General features: G+C 47.2%; 1 long non-coding RNA gene across 1 annotated transcript in view; it reads right to left on the bottom strand.

Moving 5' to 3' along the window:
* Positions 1-973: 973 nt before the first annotated feature.
* LOC141570729 (uncharacterized) overlaps positions 974-16412 on the bottom strand; it is a 26015-nt gene continuing 10576 nt past the window's right edge. The window contains exons 3-4 of the long non-coding RNA XR_012495176.1: positions 3293-3492; positions 974-2767 (exon numbers count right to left, since the gene is read on the bottom strand). This is a non-coding gene — a long non-coding RNA (uncharacterized LOC141570729). The remainder of the gene's footprint in view (positions 2768-3292; positions 3493-16412) is intronic.

Here is a 16412-nt window from a genome sequence, read left to right as displayed (position 1 = left end):
TTCTATAAGCTGAGTTCAAACCTGAGGTTCCCAAGGGGATCTGCCTTCCTCTGGCCACGTAGAAAGGGAGTTCCGGGTCCTTATGGCTTCAATGGGCTGCAGGATGCCCTGGGAAGCTAACCACTACCTCTCTGCCATCACTGCACAGGAAATTTTATTCATAACCCCCGTTTCCTACTGGACCACAACTCAGCCTAGAAATTGGGACCTGCTCTGTTCTCTGGAGGTGGAAAATTACAGGCCATGGTATCCTAACATAAACCCCATGAGTAAAGCTCCTTAGACTATCTGCCAAATGTCAGGGCGGCTTCCACTATATATATTCCATGTTGACTCTGGGTTTTTAATGATGGCACCATCTTCAAGCTTTATATCATGTTTACATGACTGCTTCCTTCCATGATTAATCTAAAATTCTTAAATGTTTGCTTTAAAAATTGCCATGTTTAGGGTTGGAGCGGTTCTGGAGAAAAAGGAACCCTCATACACTGTTCGGGGGAATGTAAATTGGTACAGCCGCTATGGAAAACAATATGGAGGTTCCTCAAAAAATTAAAAATAGAATTACCATATGACTCAGCAATCTCTCTCCTGGGCATCTACCCCAAAAATCTGAAAACATTTATTTATAAAGCTATATGTACCCCTATGTTCATTGCAGCATTATTCACGGTGGCCAAGACATGGAGACAATCAAAGTGTCCTTCCATAGATTATTGGATAAAGAAGATGTGGTATATATACACAATGGAATACTTCTCGGCCATCAGAAAACATGAAATACTGCCATTTGCAACATGGATGGATCTTGAGATTATCGTCCTAAGCAAAGTGAGTCAGACAGAAAAAGTCGAGAACCATATGATTTCACTCATGTGGGATATAAAACTGAAAACAAAAAACAAACAAAAACTCATAAACATAGACAATAGTTTAGTGGTTACCAGAGAGTAAGGGGGGGGGGGGCTGGTAGAAGAGAGTAAAGAGGGTTAAATAGATAGTGATGGAAGGAAATTTGACTTTGGGTGGTGAACACAATGTGATATATAGATGATGGATTATAGAATTGTGCACTTGAAACCTACATAATTTTATTAACCAGTGTCATCCAGATAAATTAAGAAATTTCCATATTTGAAAAAAAGACTTTTTGTAGAGCTATTTATCATTTTGCAAGTGCCAGAAAAATAAAAGCATAGGTTAATTAACTTGAAAAAGTAAGGTTCATAACACAAAATGGAAAAGACAATATTCTTGCAGTGGCTTCCACACACCATTTTAATACATAACACTGCCTTCCACTTTTAAATGACTTATTAAAGAGGATTAATCTGTCCTAGTATTGACTTGAGATGGCATTTGGTCTTTTGCCAGGAAGTCTAGCAGTCATGTCTTTTCATTTAAATGGCTGCCCAGGTGGGGAAGGAAGGCAATACCAGGAAAATAAGCCAAGTACTTATAAGAAAAAAGGGCTCGAGCACATTGCTTCAGTCTCTACACTGGAGACCTAGAAATAGGTGTCTATCCATTAGAAGTTCGGCCTCACTTGCTGGTCACTTAGCCTGGTCTCACTGTAGGGGGAAGTCCGCTTGCTTCACCCAGCAGTACTTCCTCTCAGCTCTTCTCCATGATGGAACTCGACAGATTCTGGGCTTGACGTTGAGAAAAGTGGTCTGAACGTCCTCCCTCTAGGCCAGAATGTCCAGCTCCTCACCATGGACTGCCCATTCACACCTCACATCTTCCAGTGCTCCCAAGTTTGGATAGCAGGCAAATCTCAGACTGTTTCTAGAGAAGAATAGCTAAGAAGGATGTAAGGAGCTGGGAGGGCCGAGGGTGACATGAGCTTTGTGCATGTCCACTGAGATGGTCAGAGCAGGCCTGCCCCAGCTTTAACCTTTACAAATGGGTTCTTTTCTGCAGATCTGTGTCTTTTCCCTCTTGGGGCACTTGGATTCCTCAGAAAGCCCTAATTGTAAATAGTGGGGAATTACTGTGAGATCTTCTCTACCAGTGGTTCCCAGTGTCCCCATGTTTCAGGGAGGTGACTAAGCCCCAAACAAGGAAGCTATTGCTCAGTTTGTGTTTTCAAAAAATTGCAAGCCCATGTAAATAATAATCGTGAAAGCAAGGCTTTGGGGGTAATAGCCAAGGTTCTTTATAAACGAAAACTGGTTCATTTCTAATGATAGTTTAAAATAAAATACCTAGGAAACATCTAACGGAAGCTCTGCCACACCTCTTCCCTGAAAGCCACAAAATGTTGAGAATTTTAAAAAGTACTAAATAATGGAGGGAAATACCGTGTTCGTAAAATAGATGACTCAATACTATAAAGGGGTCCATTGCCCGCAAAGTCATCTGTCGATTCAGCGCAATCCCAATCACAGCCTTTCAGGGTTTCTTATGATAATTGACCAGACAATTCTAAAATTCATATGGAAATGCAAAAGACTATGAAAAGCCAAAGTAACCTTGAAAAAGAACAGTGAAACTGGAGCTATGGCCAATCGTAAAACCTATCGTAAAACTCTAGTAATCAGAAAAGTGTGAATTGACACAAGGATGGACAGCCCAGTGGGGCAGCCTGATTTGTCTCTGGCTTTTCCAGGTTGTTCCAGAATTCACAGAGTCCATGATTGCTTCAGAGAAGATCCTGGAATTCATACCACCCAGTACATGGCTGGTACATAGGAGAAAGGCCTGGGCTGGACTCTCAGACGGGAGAATCTCCAGCATGTGGAAGTCAGAGGTACTTAAAACTTTCCTGTTAAGAAAAAAAGCAGAGAGAGCCATGGGTGAGGGAGGCAGAAGGTTAAAGCCATAAGCTTGTTTTTCAGAAAGTGATATCACTGTTGCTTTAAGAACATTTTTTCTAAATTTCCCTTTCATTAACTTCCTCTTGAGAAATATATGGTTTTAGCCAACAGATTACATTAGCATTGATTTGTGTGACCCTCTAAGCCTAGGCCAACACTCTAATGTTCTGTAAAGTGCCAGGGGAGCAAACACAAAGGCCTCCGCTGTCACTTTTTGGGCATTGATGATAATGTTCAAGGTATTCTGAAAAACTCTAAGCATACTTCTCAACCAAACTCAAAGATCACTCGGATAGGACCCGTGGGATAAATTGGCCTTTCTAGGGCTCTGTTGCACAAGACTCCTCGAGTCAGGCTGTTATCATCAAAAACACAGACACAAAGATGAAATCTTAGTTCTCATTCGTCAATGCAGAGGTTTGAAAATAACGACAGTAAGAGTGGAAAGTAGCTGGAATCCCCAGCGTATATACCCCGAGGTAAGTAGTTGGAGATTTTTGCAAGCCCGAGTTAGGCCGAGAACAAAGTCAGTGTGGGAGCAGCGATGAGTCAGATGGGCCTTTGTCCGGTCTCAGCACAGCCACGTTTCTTCAAATGAGATAAACATGCCGGGCTTTGTTAGTCTGCACGATCAACAAACCCCGAGCGGGTACACAGCACATCAAACTGTGTCCTGCAAGAAGAAAGAGGCTGCAAGTCATAAATTACAGCAACAACTTGGAAGGAAATCAAGTCCTTTGGCCCAGGACAAGACTCTCAAGAAATACGTTACCCGAATATACAGACAGCCAGAGTCTTGGGAATAATAAAAAAAGGGGCATTTCACATCCCCGGACACAGCAAAAGTCTTGCCACCCCCGTCTTTCTGGAGCCCTTCTCTGTTGAATTGGTGATGAAATTGCAATTCAATGTTTGATAACGAAAGCCCAATGCCTGGTAAAATTCCTACTGCTTGAATGTCTCTCTCATCAGTTGGAGCTGACAAAAATGTTTTAAGGAGATAAAATTAGAATTTGAGCTTTCTGTTCTTCTTTGGCCAGAAGGCCTCGAGCATCCAGGTACAATTTGGTGGAGGAAGTCACAGGAAGTTCGTTACAGTTAGGACAGCCAAAGAATTGAGACCGGTCTGGTGAAAGGGGCAGCAGTGTTTTTGATGAAGTCATATTGGTACATTCAGGGCATGGGGTGCCCAGGAGCAAATGGACGGAGGAGGCATTTCTGCCTCAGGTCACATCACAGCGACCGTCCGCCCTGGTTTCCCTGGGCCATTCCCAGGTTTGGTACCCGGGAAACCAGGACAACTGGTCACCCTACTAAGCTGTGACCAGGATAATCGGGCTATGTGCGGGCGGCCCAGGAGGCTTCCGCACCAGCAGCAGTGCTGTCCAAGCCTGCTTGGGTCTAGGTCTGCAAGTCCGTGGAGCTGAGCCAGGCTGTCTGAGGCACAGCTTGGGAAGAGAAAAGGACAGAGGGGTCACTTCCCAAACCTGGGTCCACTAGTGCCTGGTGGAAACTCTTCCACAAGGGTGGTGTTTTAAACCCTGCTTTTATTTGGAAAAGGCTCCCTGAAATGTCCTTGAGAATGCTTCCTGTTTTTAATGAAGGAGATCCCTGGGACAGTCCCATGGGTTTTCATAGGGTCGTTTAGTTCAGATTTAATTTTTCCTCCTCACCCCACTTTAAAGCCTAAACCAAAACTGGAACGTCAGCCCCTGCGCTGCAGGAGGTTGTCAGGAGTTGCGCCCGAGACACCCCCCCGCCCCCCACCCCAAGGACAGAATGAGCTCGGCCGCTTCCCCAGCTGCAGGCTAACTGGCAGGATGGCACCGCCCGTGGTCGCTCCAGTCGGGCCAAGGCGCAGCATAGGATTACGCGAGTCCCACAGTTTCAGATGCGAGGAGCAGAGTGTCGGTGTCCACGGGCGCACAGGCCTGGGAATGCAGCTCAGGGGTCTCAGCCGCAAGCCCTCCGCACCTTCTCTCTGGGGCTCCCCCATCAGCACGCTTCCCTGGGGCCACTTGCTCACACTCAGGGTGTTTTCTCTACCCAGGATGCGGCCCCCGCGGCAGCAGACATCCTGCCAGTGCAGTGCTACCGTCCAGTCTCCTCTCCAAGTTTCTGCTCCCGCATGAACTGCCCCGTTCTCCTTACATTTCCCCCATTGAGTTCCAGAGACGCGGAGGCTGTGCTGGACCGCCCCCTCCCCCCACACACATCTATTTCCATCCAGCCGCGTCACAGGCTGCCCTTGGGGTCCAAGCCCTGGCCTGGCCGGAGGCGGCTCCTTCTCCCGGGCAGTGGCGGGGGACCCTTAGCCTAGCGGTGGCTGGCACCAGGTTTCACATGTCTGAGCTTGTGAACTCTAACCAGACATCCCCCCTGGTTTGATGGAGTCACTGTAAGTTGATAAATAATTATCTCAAACACATCGTGTCCTGTGGGTTTAACAGCTGTGAGGCCGGAGAGGCTGTTGCGCTGTCCTGAGTTACTCATACACGATACAGACGGTTACTCCCACACTGCCTTTGACAAGGGGTGCCTCCTGGCATGCGTTCCCGGTTCCTATTTGTAAGAGCCACCTCACTCCCTGAGGACACTGGCCATAAATAACATGGAATGTTCTACAAGATATCTCACATACACATATATGTATGTGATGTATTAGCATTTTAGCCTATTAAATATGCCTATTTAGCCTATTATATATATGTGCAAGAATGGGGTGTAGAAAGTTGTTTGTGCTGAAAAAAAAAGCAAAGGGGAGACTATATACTAATGTATACTGAGGGCTTCTGGTAGGAAACATAAAGACATAACACTGGGAGGGGACTCTGGCTGAGAGACAGGGATGGGAGAGAATTTTACCTACATGTTCTTTATGTAACTCTTGGATTTTATAATATGTAAATCCATTTTAAAATTTTGTTATTCTTTTGAATGAACTTTTTCTGGCCTTTGAGTAACTACTGCAGCCAGTGAGTGACTTTTTTTTTTTTTTAATGTAAAAGGTCAGGGTTATTTCTTCAAAATAATTGCTTATTTAATAGGCTAACATGCTAATATGTCATCATTCAGTTGAATTGAATATTAATAACCTGAAATGTTTTTCCATTCGTTTGTTTGTAAATGTCAACTCTTTCATTCACGTTTCATTGTATGAGCTCTGTTCCTTCAGCCAGTGCAGTTTCTGTGTTGGTTTTATGAATTTTGTGCATCCTCAATTCTTAAAAGTAGATGAAAGACCTGTAGCCAACGGTTGCCAAATTCCTACATTCCAGGGAGTGGGCCTCACTTACAGATGGTGGCCAGCTCTCCCTCTGCTCTGACACCCTCCCCAGCGGGTCCCACCCCACCCTCCTGAGGCAGGGCCCGGTGGCTGGGGAGCCACTCCTGATCTGCCCTGGCCATGCATGGCCCAGGGGCGCAACGGTGTCCCATGCTTTCAGGGCCCCGAGTGGGCAGCCAGGGCAAGGAGGTGGCCCCGCATGGCGGGTAAAAGCCCAAGCTCCGCCCATTAGTAGAAGTCCTGTGCCTCAGTTTCTACATTGTAACGTGGGGACAGTCATCACGCCCCATAGGACTGCTGTGAGAATGAAATGAGTCATCACATGTAAAGTCTCTAGAACAGTGTCAGGCAATAGTTAGTGGTACTATTGTCATTATTTGCGGGGCACAGCAAATAATTCCCCTTAATTCTTAGACAGCATTAGTTCAAGGAATATCTACATAATACCCTGGAGGTGGAAGGGGACTCCCCCTCGCACATAACTGGGATGGACTTTTTGTCATTTCTCTTCTAGGAGTGGACCAAGTTAGTTATGCGATTTAAAAAATGAAGAAGGTGGCATGTATTGCAGTTGGGGGTGGTAGGGCCACTAACTGAATGTATTTTGTATGTTTCCACATATATCCATGCAGCGAGCCCCCTCCTTCCTCACACAAGTGAGAGATCGTTGCAAAGAACCAGTGCTCCAGTTACCAAAGTCTTGTAAAGGCACACGTTCCCTTCAGGGTTTGTAAAAGAAACTGTTTCACCATCAACTTTCTGATTGTCCGTTCATTCAGCCCACTGTCCTTCAAACGTGAATTCCAGAGGGAGAAAAAAGATGGAAAACCCTGTTTTTTTGCTCTCCTGCTTCTTCACTGGTTTCCATCACCCGGGCTCAGTCCCCAGTGGGTTCAGTAGGCTTCTGAGGGCAGCCTGGAACCCGACAGCTGTTCACGTTATTTCTTGGTAAACTATGCTCCAAATGCCAGACACCCAGCTTTGGAAAGTTTGTACGTTAAGGATCTCTTTTGTCCCAGTTGATTTTTAAAAGTTTGTTTGCATTTCCTGTAGTGGGCTGATGACGACGCGGGTCAAACACCAGCTCCAGCCACATCTGAAGCCAGAGGCAGCCCAGACACGTCAGTAACATGAGCCGTGAATTCCCGTTTTTGTTTATGGCAGTCTGAGTTATGTCTCTGTCACTCACAGCAGCAAGAGTCCTGAAAAGTTCACATACATACGATACATAAACAGTAACTTGCACAGGTCAGTGGGGTTCTGGTATAAGTCAAACTGGAGGTCTGTTGGCAACCAGTGTGGCCAGAAAAAGACAGGCTCTATTTTAGTCCAGTCTGTACTTTCTTCTCTGTGCCTCAAACCTGGGTTTGCAGCACTTCTTCCTCCTTCACACTTGTCTGGACATTGGTGGTCCCAGCTCACATCCTCGGTCCCACGGTTCAGCATCCTCTCAACAGTGGGGACACAGGGCACCACCAAGATGTCACCTTTCATTGACACAAGACATATGTGGTGGACAACAATATTAGGTAAAATTGCAGATGCATTTTGCCCATCACAAGCGAATCGTTAGGCCACACTTAAACCACAGATGAACATCCTAGGAGGCTCCTCAGAGCTGGGAACCTCACGTTCTGCCCTCTTTTGCAGACACTTGACGGCATAATGCCAGTCCAGACCCAGCAGTTAGGTGGAAATCCTGGGAAAGCTCTGAATAGTGTCCAAGAGCTCATCCTGGTTTTGTAACCGCTACCAACAGGCAGCCCCTCAAAGAGGAAATTCAGCAGACAATGGCACATAGTTACTTCTCAGTTTTCTTTCTGTGAGACACTTGCCAGAAGACTGGGGTGAGGAATGCCTTAGGAAGTCTGAGGACAGCTGGACCTGGCTATGGGTACAGCCCAGAGGCTTCTAATGGGGAGAAGAGTCCAAAGCAGGGCAGGGGCGAGTGCTGATTCTTTTTTTAATTTTATTTTAAAGATTTTTTTATTGGGGAAGGGAGCAGGACTTTATTGGGGGAACAGTGTGTACTTCCAGGACTTTTTTCCAAGTCAAGTTGTTGTCCTTTCAATCTTAGTTGTGGAGGGCGCAGCTCAGCTCCAGGTCCAGTTGCCGTTTCTAGTTGCAGGGGGCGCAGCTCATCATCCCTTGTGGGAGTCTAACCGGCAACCTTGTGGTTGAGAGGATGCGCTCCAACCAACTGAGCCATCCGGGACCTCAGCTCAAGGTGCCGTGTTCAATCTCAGTTGCAGGGGGCGGAGCCCACCGTCCCTTGTGGGACTCAAGGAATTGAACTGGCAACCTTGTGGTTGAGAGCCCACTGGCCCATGTGGGAATCGAACCTGCAGTCTTCAGAGATAGGAGCATGGAGCTCTAACCGCCTGAGCCACCGGGCCAGCCCCTGATTCTTTACGAGGTACAATTTTTGAAGTGTCACATAAAATCTACTTTGGATCTCTGGCTGAAATGGAGTAAATGACTTCCCCATCTCATTTAAGCACACAGTGCTAAGTATTGGAATCCCACTCGTCTTCTGGGATCGGGGTACTGAGGGCCAGAGCTGGTCCCAGGTGGATCCCTCCAGGTGTGGGGAGTGGGGAGTCTGTAGTTACCCCAAAGTTATACTCAGGTGGGCAGATTGGTTGATGATCTGTGGTCTCCCCACCTGTGCTGCTCACAGAGCTGTCCTGGGTGCACAAGAGAAAGACACAGAAGTAGTTTGGGGCTCCAGTCACTTGTTGCTTGCAGACTTCTCTGTCAGCAACTAGGAAATTAGGGAAGTTTCCATCACTACAGTGTAACAAGGAAGCTGTTTTTGAAATGCCTACAGATGAATTTTCCTCTTGGTCACCTGGGTTGTTTCGCCTCCTGGGAATCTTTCCTCCAGGAGACAAAGAGCATTCCCTGAGGCCAAAATAGGGAAGGAGGATGGGGTGTCAGGGAGTTCCCAACAGACTGGAAGGGGCAGGAGAGGTGTCATTGCATGTCAGGAACATACTTCCAAAGGAATTAAGATAAGTAGAAACACCAAGGTAGTTGAGAGGAGAAGAACTGGAAATCCCCGAGCGGAAAGCTTGTTCCCACTTCCCCGATGCAGCCTGGGGAAGAAGACGGCATGCCTTTCCAAGAATGCCTCATATGGGCACCAGGCCACAGCCAGTATCCATCCAGCCAAATTAGAAATGGCTGAGCTGGTGCCTCACTGGGCCTGACGTATTTGTGCAGCTTCCTCGCTCCTGCAGACGTTGAGAAAAAGCCAGAAGCCTCTCAGCCAGTGCCCCACTTCCAGCCATAGTCAACATGTAGAAGGTAGAAGGACCTTGAGTCCTGCCCCAAACCCTGAGACGTGCAAGAGCTGCTGCATGGCACCGTGGGAAGACACGGGCTGCTCAGAGCAGTGGGCCAGCTGACAAGCAGGACGACAGGCAGGGGCCAGGACTGGGGGTGATGCACAGCAATCCTACCCCCAAATCCCAGGCTGTCAAACACTCTGCTGAGGAGACAAGTGAGAACTTGGAGGAAGTGGCACAGAAACCCCGTATGGCCCATAGCTTCCCTGAACCTGCCTTCTTAAAAGAGAGAAGGAAAAGAAGCCCCCCTGGGGAGGGAGAAACAGCCCTGGTGGGCCACTAGAACTGAAGATTAACGTGGCATTTACCTCCAAGGAGAGTGAGTGAACCCCGAAGAGAGTATTTCAACTGAGAAGAACCTGGATCCCTTGATTCTGTATTTAGTCATTCAACAAAAATGGTACCACAAATGGCCAGCACTGGTTATAGACAGTCTGCCCACAAAACTTCCATCATTTCTAAGGTGATTCAGTTCCCTCCTTGTCCATACGCGAGCCTCAGTCTATCCCTTGGAGATACTGTATTTTGTAAACTTGGCTGGGGGGAGGGACAGGGGACACCCCCAGGCCAGGACCCCACCCAGCTCCCTCCCCTTGGTTGGTCTCCCCACCCCTTCCCTTTGCTCCATCAGCAGAGGTGGCAGAGGGCCCTAGCTGATGCTGAAGGCCTGTGCAGCTCCCGCAGGAAGCCGACCACGCGGGGAAGGGCATGGTTCTTGGACTCCCCCTGGCTCCCCTGGAGATGTCTGCAGATTACAGAAGCTGCCCATTTCCCTGTGACCTTTCCAGTTGCACAAGTGAATTCCAGCAGGAAGCTGTCAGATTGTAGTTCGTACAAGCAGCTTAATTCTAAATTCCAAGCCTTTCCCTTATAGAGGTTTGGAAGAAAGCGCTGCAAAAAGAAAAGGAGGGTTTAGAGTACGTTTCTGCCTGTGCACGTTGATGTTTTGTGCTTCCTCTTTGGACACAGAAGGCTCCAGCTGACTGTAGGAGGGCAGTCAGAGGACGCTGGGGAGTGGGCCCTCTTTGCCCTAACAAGCCCTGAATCAAACCAAACAAGCAAAGTTGAATTTCTATGGCCACTGACAACTGTCACCTTAAAAAAAAAAAAAAAAAGAGGCAAAGAAAGAAAAAAAAGATAAAAGAAAATAAATCTCCATGCTTAACTCTAAAGCTATCTAGCCACGGGACAGAGTAACACTTATTCCACGGTTTATGTTATTTCTTGTCTTTGAGTGGCTGCTGACGTGTTGTGTGAGACTCTGCTTCCAAACCAGCCAGTGAGAGCGCACAGCGAGCCTCGCCTCAACAGTGAACTCGTGAACTGGGTTCCCCTCCGGCTTCCTGGGGGCCTGCAGGTCCCCTGCTCCTGCCCTGCTGTAAAGCTGCCTGAGGTCCTTGTCTGTGCCTTGTGTTTGCAGTAGGGGGTGATTAGGGCTCTTTCCTGCCCCTCCTGCCCCCATTCCCTTCTGTTTGCTCAAGCTGCTCTCCTGGTGAAGGGCAGATGGTTGGAGCCAGACAATAGCTTCATGGGAGCAGAGGGGGTGTGCTTGGTGCCTCGTGGGTCTGGAATGGGCGTAGCCGTGACAACCAGAAAGTAGAAGTTCGAACTGCCAACCCGAGAGTAAAAACCACATGAAACTTGGGTCCCACACCCTTTTCTCTCAGAAGTCATTCAGGAGGTTGTTGCCAACCGTTCTCGATCTCTCTCCCAGGGACCAAAGTCTCTTGCGACCTGAACTTGTATAAAACCTGAGCTAGTGAGAAATACCCTGACCTCTCAATGGGTCGGGAAAGCAATGACCTCCTTTAAGTGCTCTCTTTAGTTCTCAGGGATAAAGAAGAAATGTGGCAGGTTGAAAAGAAGTAGGGCAAAGGTATCAATTGTGTGAGCCAAGAGGGGAGACAACGTTCTCCCCCCAGAAAAAGAAAGGGGAGCTGTGTCCCACGACGGAGCTGCTAGGTAACAGTCATCATTCTGCAGTGCGAGTACATCAGGGTCACACCATGCTGTGCACCTTCCACGTACACTGTGTTCCATGTCAATTCGATCTCAGTAAAGCTGGGGAAGCCAGGAGGGAGATGGGAAGAGAGATGAGGAAGAGGGGGTGATCGTGGGACCGCTGCTCCCGACAGGACCAGGGCTCTTCACTTCTCTGAGCCTGGCTTTGTTTCCTGTGACACCAACTTAAGTATTGGGATTGTTTATGCATAACTATGGCTTTGGGGATTTTTTTTGAGATTATTGAATGGAAATGTGTATAATTTTTGAGTCGGTGACAACTCTCACAAAGGAGCCAAGCGTGAGAGTTGCAGATTTTAGACAGTGTCTGGGAGGAGATGAAGTGTTTCTGGAACCTCATGACCCCCAGCCTGGAGCATGGAAGCCAGTGCCAGCCCCACACCACCCTCATCTCTGGGACACTGAAATTTAAGCCAGTTCCTTTAGCTCTGGCGGCAGTATCCTCACTATTAAGAGTCAGGAAAGGCTTCAAAACATAAAACACAGGACTTTGTTTATAGTACAGATAAGTAACATTTTTTGGGGTGATTACTACGAGCCAGGCATGGCCTCAGGCTTTACATAAGTTAATTCCCAGCAGCCCTGTGAGTAGGGACTGCTGTTATCACAATTTTGCAGAGTTAGAAACTAAGGCAATAAAGAGGCTGAGTGACCTAGCCAAAGTCACCTTGCTACTAAACGGTGGCATCGGGCTTTGAGCCAGGTGCTCTGGGTCCAAAGCCGAGCTCTTCTAGCTGTGACACTATTGTGATTTATGTGAGCACATGGCTCTGTCTTCCAGACAGTTATCATGACACGCCATATTAGTAGAGCCACGTGCCAGGCAAGCTTTCAATCCTTTACATACAACACTCTGTTCCATCCTGTTAGAACCCCAACAAGAGAGGCGCTGTTCTCAACTGGGCCTGGAGCTCAGGAAGGCGGGCAGCTGGCCCAACGCTGCAGAGCCAGCCAGTGGTGCAACCAGGGTTCTCAACCCAGTCTGACCTCAGCGTCTCAGGACTTACTGACAAAGCTGCTCTGGGTCCCATTAACCAAGGCCTCCCTGCGTAGCCTGTTGTATGAACTGACACCCACATTTCCAAGGAAGTTAACCTGTGGTGTGTAAATTAAATTTCTCATCTTGGACCCCAGGAATTCAAATGGTTTGCACAAAGACCAAACTCATCGCTCTGGCCCAGGTAACTCCGTGCATTAAGCATTACGTAAAGAGGCTTTCAGCATCCTGGAACAAAAACACGAATGTAGATGGTTCATGAACGTTCTAATTGTCCTTTCTGCTGAAGGCACGAATGAAATGCATGTGCTTCTGATTGGCATGATTCCAGCCAACCTGGGTTCACATTTTACTTAGATCACTAGACTCTGCTCCCTAAAGTAAAGGACCATGGTTGGACTTAGCTTCAAAGGTCACAGCCTCCATTTCTTTGTGTGTACAACGAGGTTGACTCCAGATCCCCTGTGTCCTTGCATTCTGCAGCGTCTCAATCTATGGATCTGGTAACTCTCCACAAGGTTTCCGTCTGGATGTCCCAAAACCATGGGATAATTTCATGGCACTATGAGTTTTTGGTCTGCCCCTGGGAAGAATGGTCCAGGCTGACGTTACGGTTACTATTGCTGCCTAAGATTCCACCGTCGTTTCATTACATGCGTGAATTTTGTGAGCCAGGAATTTGGAGAAGGCACAGCAGGGACATTTCTCTGCTCCGTGATGTATGAGGCCTCAGCAGGGAAGGCGCAAAGGCTTGACAGCGGGGGGTGACCTCATCTGAAGGTGTGTTCACCCTCGTCTGGAGCATGGCATGGGCAGGGACCCGCACCGTCTTAGGCCTACCGACCACAGGGCTCCCACAGGGCCCCTCCAGTAACAGGACCTCTCCCAGCGTGGCAGCCACGGCTGCTCTCACCTCCTGCAGAGCGGCTCAGAGGTCCAAGTGGAATATTCCAGAGAACAAGGGGTAAGGAAGCTGCATCACCTTTCATGACACACTGTGTGTTGTGAACAAAGTCACAAGACCCCAGATTCAAGAAGAGGTATGACCCTTCCACGTGATGGGAGGCTGGCAAGCTGGCACTTTCGAATGGCACTGGGGTGGGAGCTAGAGTGCGGCTGCCGCTGGACATTTGCCAGAATGAGTCCAAGCACATAAATGGGAAGTCACAGGACCCACCCACAGGCCTTATCGGAAAACCGGGACCTCAATGCCAAACAAAAACAAATCATTAAGATCTTTGAAGACAAGCTGACTTCCTGTAACCCAGCATTTGCATGTTCCTCTGTGAAAGCTCACAAGAATAGGTAGAACAAGACGTAGAGAAATGCCGTCCGTGAAGCTCCACAATGTGCACTACGCATCTGCTGAGCGAGCTCTCAGGCCGCAGTACGAGTAGGCGAGAGCCCTGCAGATGACTTGATGACAATGGATAGGGAATTAGCAAATGCCGCAGGGTTATTAGGACAAAAGGAGGAAATTTGAAAAGGCCCAAGATAGCGGCCTGTTCCTGGCAATGGATTGCACTGATTTCCTGGTAAAGAGTGATAATTACTTAATGCAAGAACAACACTATTAAGTATGTAATTATGGCTCATGATCCAGGCTGGGTCCATGCAATGATTCATGCGGTGATTGTTCCAGGAGAAAGAGAGACAGAGACAGAGACAGAGACAGAGACAGAGACAGAGACAGAGAGAGAGGTGTCCGCTGTGGGACCACAGTCCATTCTCTAGAATTTCAGTGGCTGCTGGGACAGAGAGAATCTTCTTGTGTGATTGTGTGGGCTCAGGATCACGTGAGCCTGGATCTGGGGAGGGAAACAGAGACCAAGATTAAGACACAGGAAGTCCTGCCATTGGGGACAGTGATGCTTGGAGCCAGAGCTACCCCTTGCACTCCCAGTAATGGAGTCAAAGCTAGTTCTGACTGGGATTCTGCCACAACCACAGATCCTGACTGATGTGTTAGTGTATAAGCAGCACTCCCCAGGATGGATCCGCCATTCTCATTCAGATCCTTAGCCCGCAGGTGGTCCTTTGGGTGGAAAGGTCCTCCTGGTGAGGTTAGAGATGGTGGTCTAGACTCTGGGGTGCTTAAATCAAAGCCCTTTGTGATTCTGGAGTTCAGCCTAGGCAGAAGCAGCAGTCCTCTCTGGGAATATTCTCTTGGCCGTCAGGGCAGAACTGACAGCATCACTCGTGTCCCCGTGCATTACTGGCAGGACTTTGGAGGGCTGGGGTCAAAGGGACAGGGTCCTAGGGAGTTAGTCCCAAGAACTGCGGCAAAGAAAAACAGACTTGAGAATATCGGGTTCCTGAAAAATGGAAACTCTTCATTTTTCTCTGGCATAGATGCACGCACACACATTCATCGCTGTTATTTTTCAGATGTTTAAAATGTTGTGTACTGAGATCTCAGCCCTGCCCTTGAACATGATGTGCTAAAGGGTGTGGGGCAGAACCAAGCTCCTGCTTGCTCACAGGCTGCCACCCCCTTAGCTGGAGTTTCAGGGCCACCACTGAGACAAAGACCTCTCCTTGCATTTTTGGGCCATTTTGTTGTAAGAGGTGGCTTTTAATGGAAATTCCTTTTTCTTGTCTTTTCTTCTCTCTACATCATTAAGTTTCACTGTATTCACAGAGGCTTGGATTTGAGAAAGCATATGTTCTTTGTCTCTTGTGTTTATATTTACTGACTCACGTTAATGAAATAAGATGATTTATTTTTAATGTCATGATACAACCCACATTTATGGCTTCTCAGGGAATACTGATTATGGAATATTTTTCCAAAATACTATTTGAAATATATATATATACATATATTATATATGTCACAGACACACACACACACACACACACACACACACACAGTGCCAAAAAAATGTATACCCATTTTAAGAAAGGAAAAAACTATTAAAATTATGCTGATGGTAACCACTTTGAGCACCTCTTATAATTGCAGAAGTCAAACGTGACTTGTATTCGTCTTTTGTTATTAGTATATATTGAGTATTATAATTTTAATACAGTTTTTCTTTCTTAAAATGTGTATACTTTTTTTGATACTCTCTGTGTTTAAATGATGTGCCTTTTCTACTTTTTATCATTCTAGACATTACCTTTAGACTTCCTGTTACAAGATGAAAATTTGTCTCTGTTACTCTTCCCCACATTTTGTCTCCTCTCATCCTACCAATATAGTGTGTCACAATTTTTTTCACCTTACTATAACCATGTCAATATTGCTTATTGCTGAGTCAAGAAGCATGATGTAATATATGTTTCACTTCTCATACAACTGTTTGTTCTTCCTGGACAACAAACATTGCCCTCATTGCCTCCCTTTTGTTTGCTTGCTTGGTTTTCTAGGTTTAAATTTTTTCCAAGTATGCCATCAGCTCTACCAGGTACCTTCCATATTATTTTCCAAATGCTCAAATGTATTACATAACCAATTCCATTCTTCTCCCTGGAACCTTTCCTTCCGGAATCCTCTGGCTTCCTGTCCCAACTAGACCGATTGATCTTGAGACTGGCCGCACCACTGTCATCTAGGGGTTTCCCCTGGCCACGCTCCGCAGTGGCTCTCTGCCCCTGTCTCCACAGCCTGGGTCGACCTAGCGGTGGCCACTGTCTCTGCAGAGCCTTCCTAACAAATGTAGGGTACCAGAACATGCCACCCCTAAATATGCTCCTTTAGGGTACGGATTCATTTGAGCTAAAGACCTTTGAGAATCAGTAGACACAGGAAAAGCTCTAAAAACAAGGCACAAGTTGTCCTCTGTAAAGGAAATTTGTATTTATAGATGTCCATTTGTCAAGATGTCTCCCTCTCCTGTACCAGGAAGAGGAGGACTGTTAACAACTCTTATGACTGGAGACTTACATCTGCATAACAAACCTTACTAGACAACCCTTGTTTGCCATCCTTTTCC

The sequence above is a fragment of the Rhinolophus sinicus genome, linkage group LG03 (assembly GCF_036562045.2).
Source record: "Rhinolophus sinicus isolate RSC01 linkage group LG03, ASM3656204v1, whole genome shotgun sequence".
NCBI classification, from domain to species: Eukaryota; Metazoa; Chordata; class Mammalia; order Chiroptera; family Rhinolophidae; genus Rhinolophus; species Rhinolophus sinicus.
The sequence above is the reverse complement of the archived record's forward strand: the minus strand, read 5'-3'. Positions and strand labels throughout refer to the sequence as shown.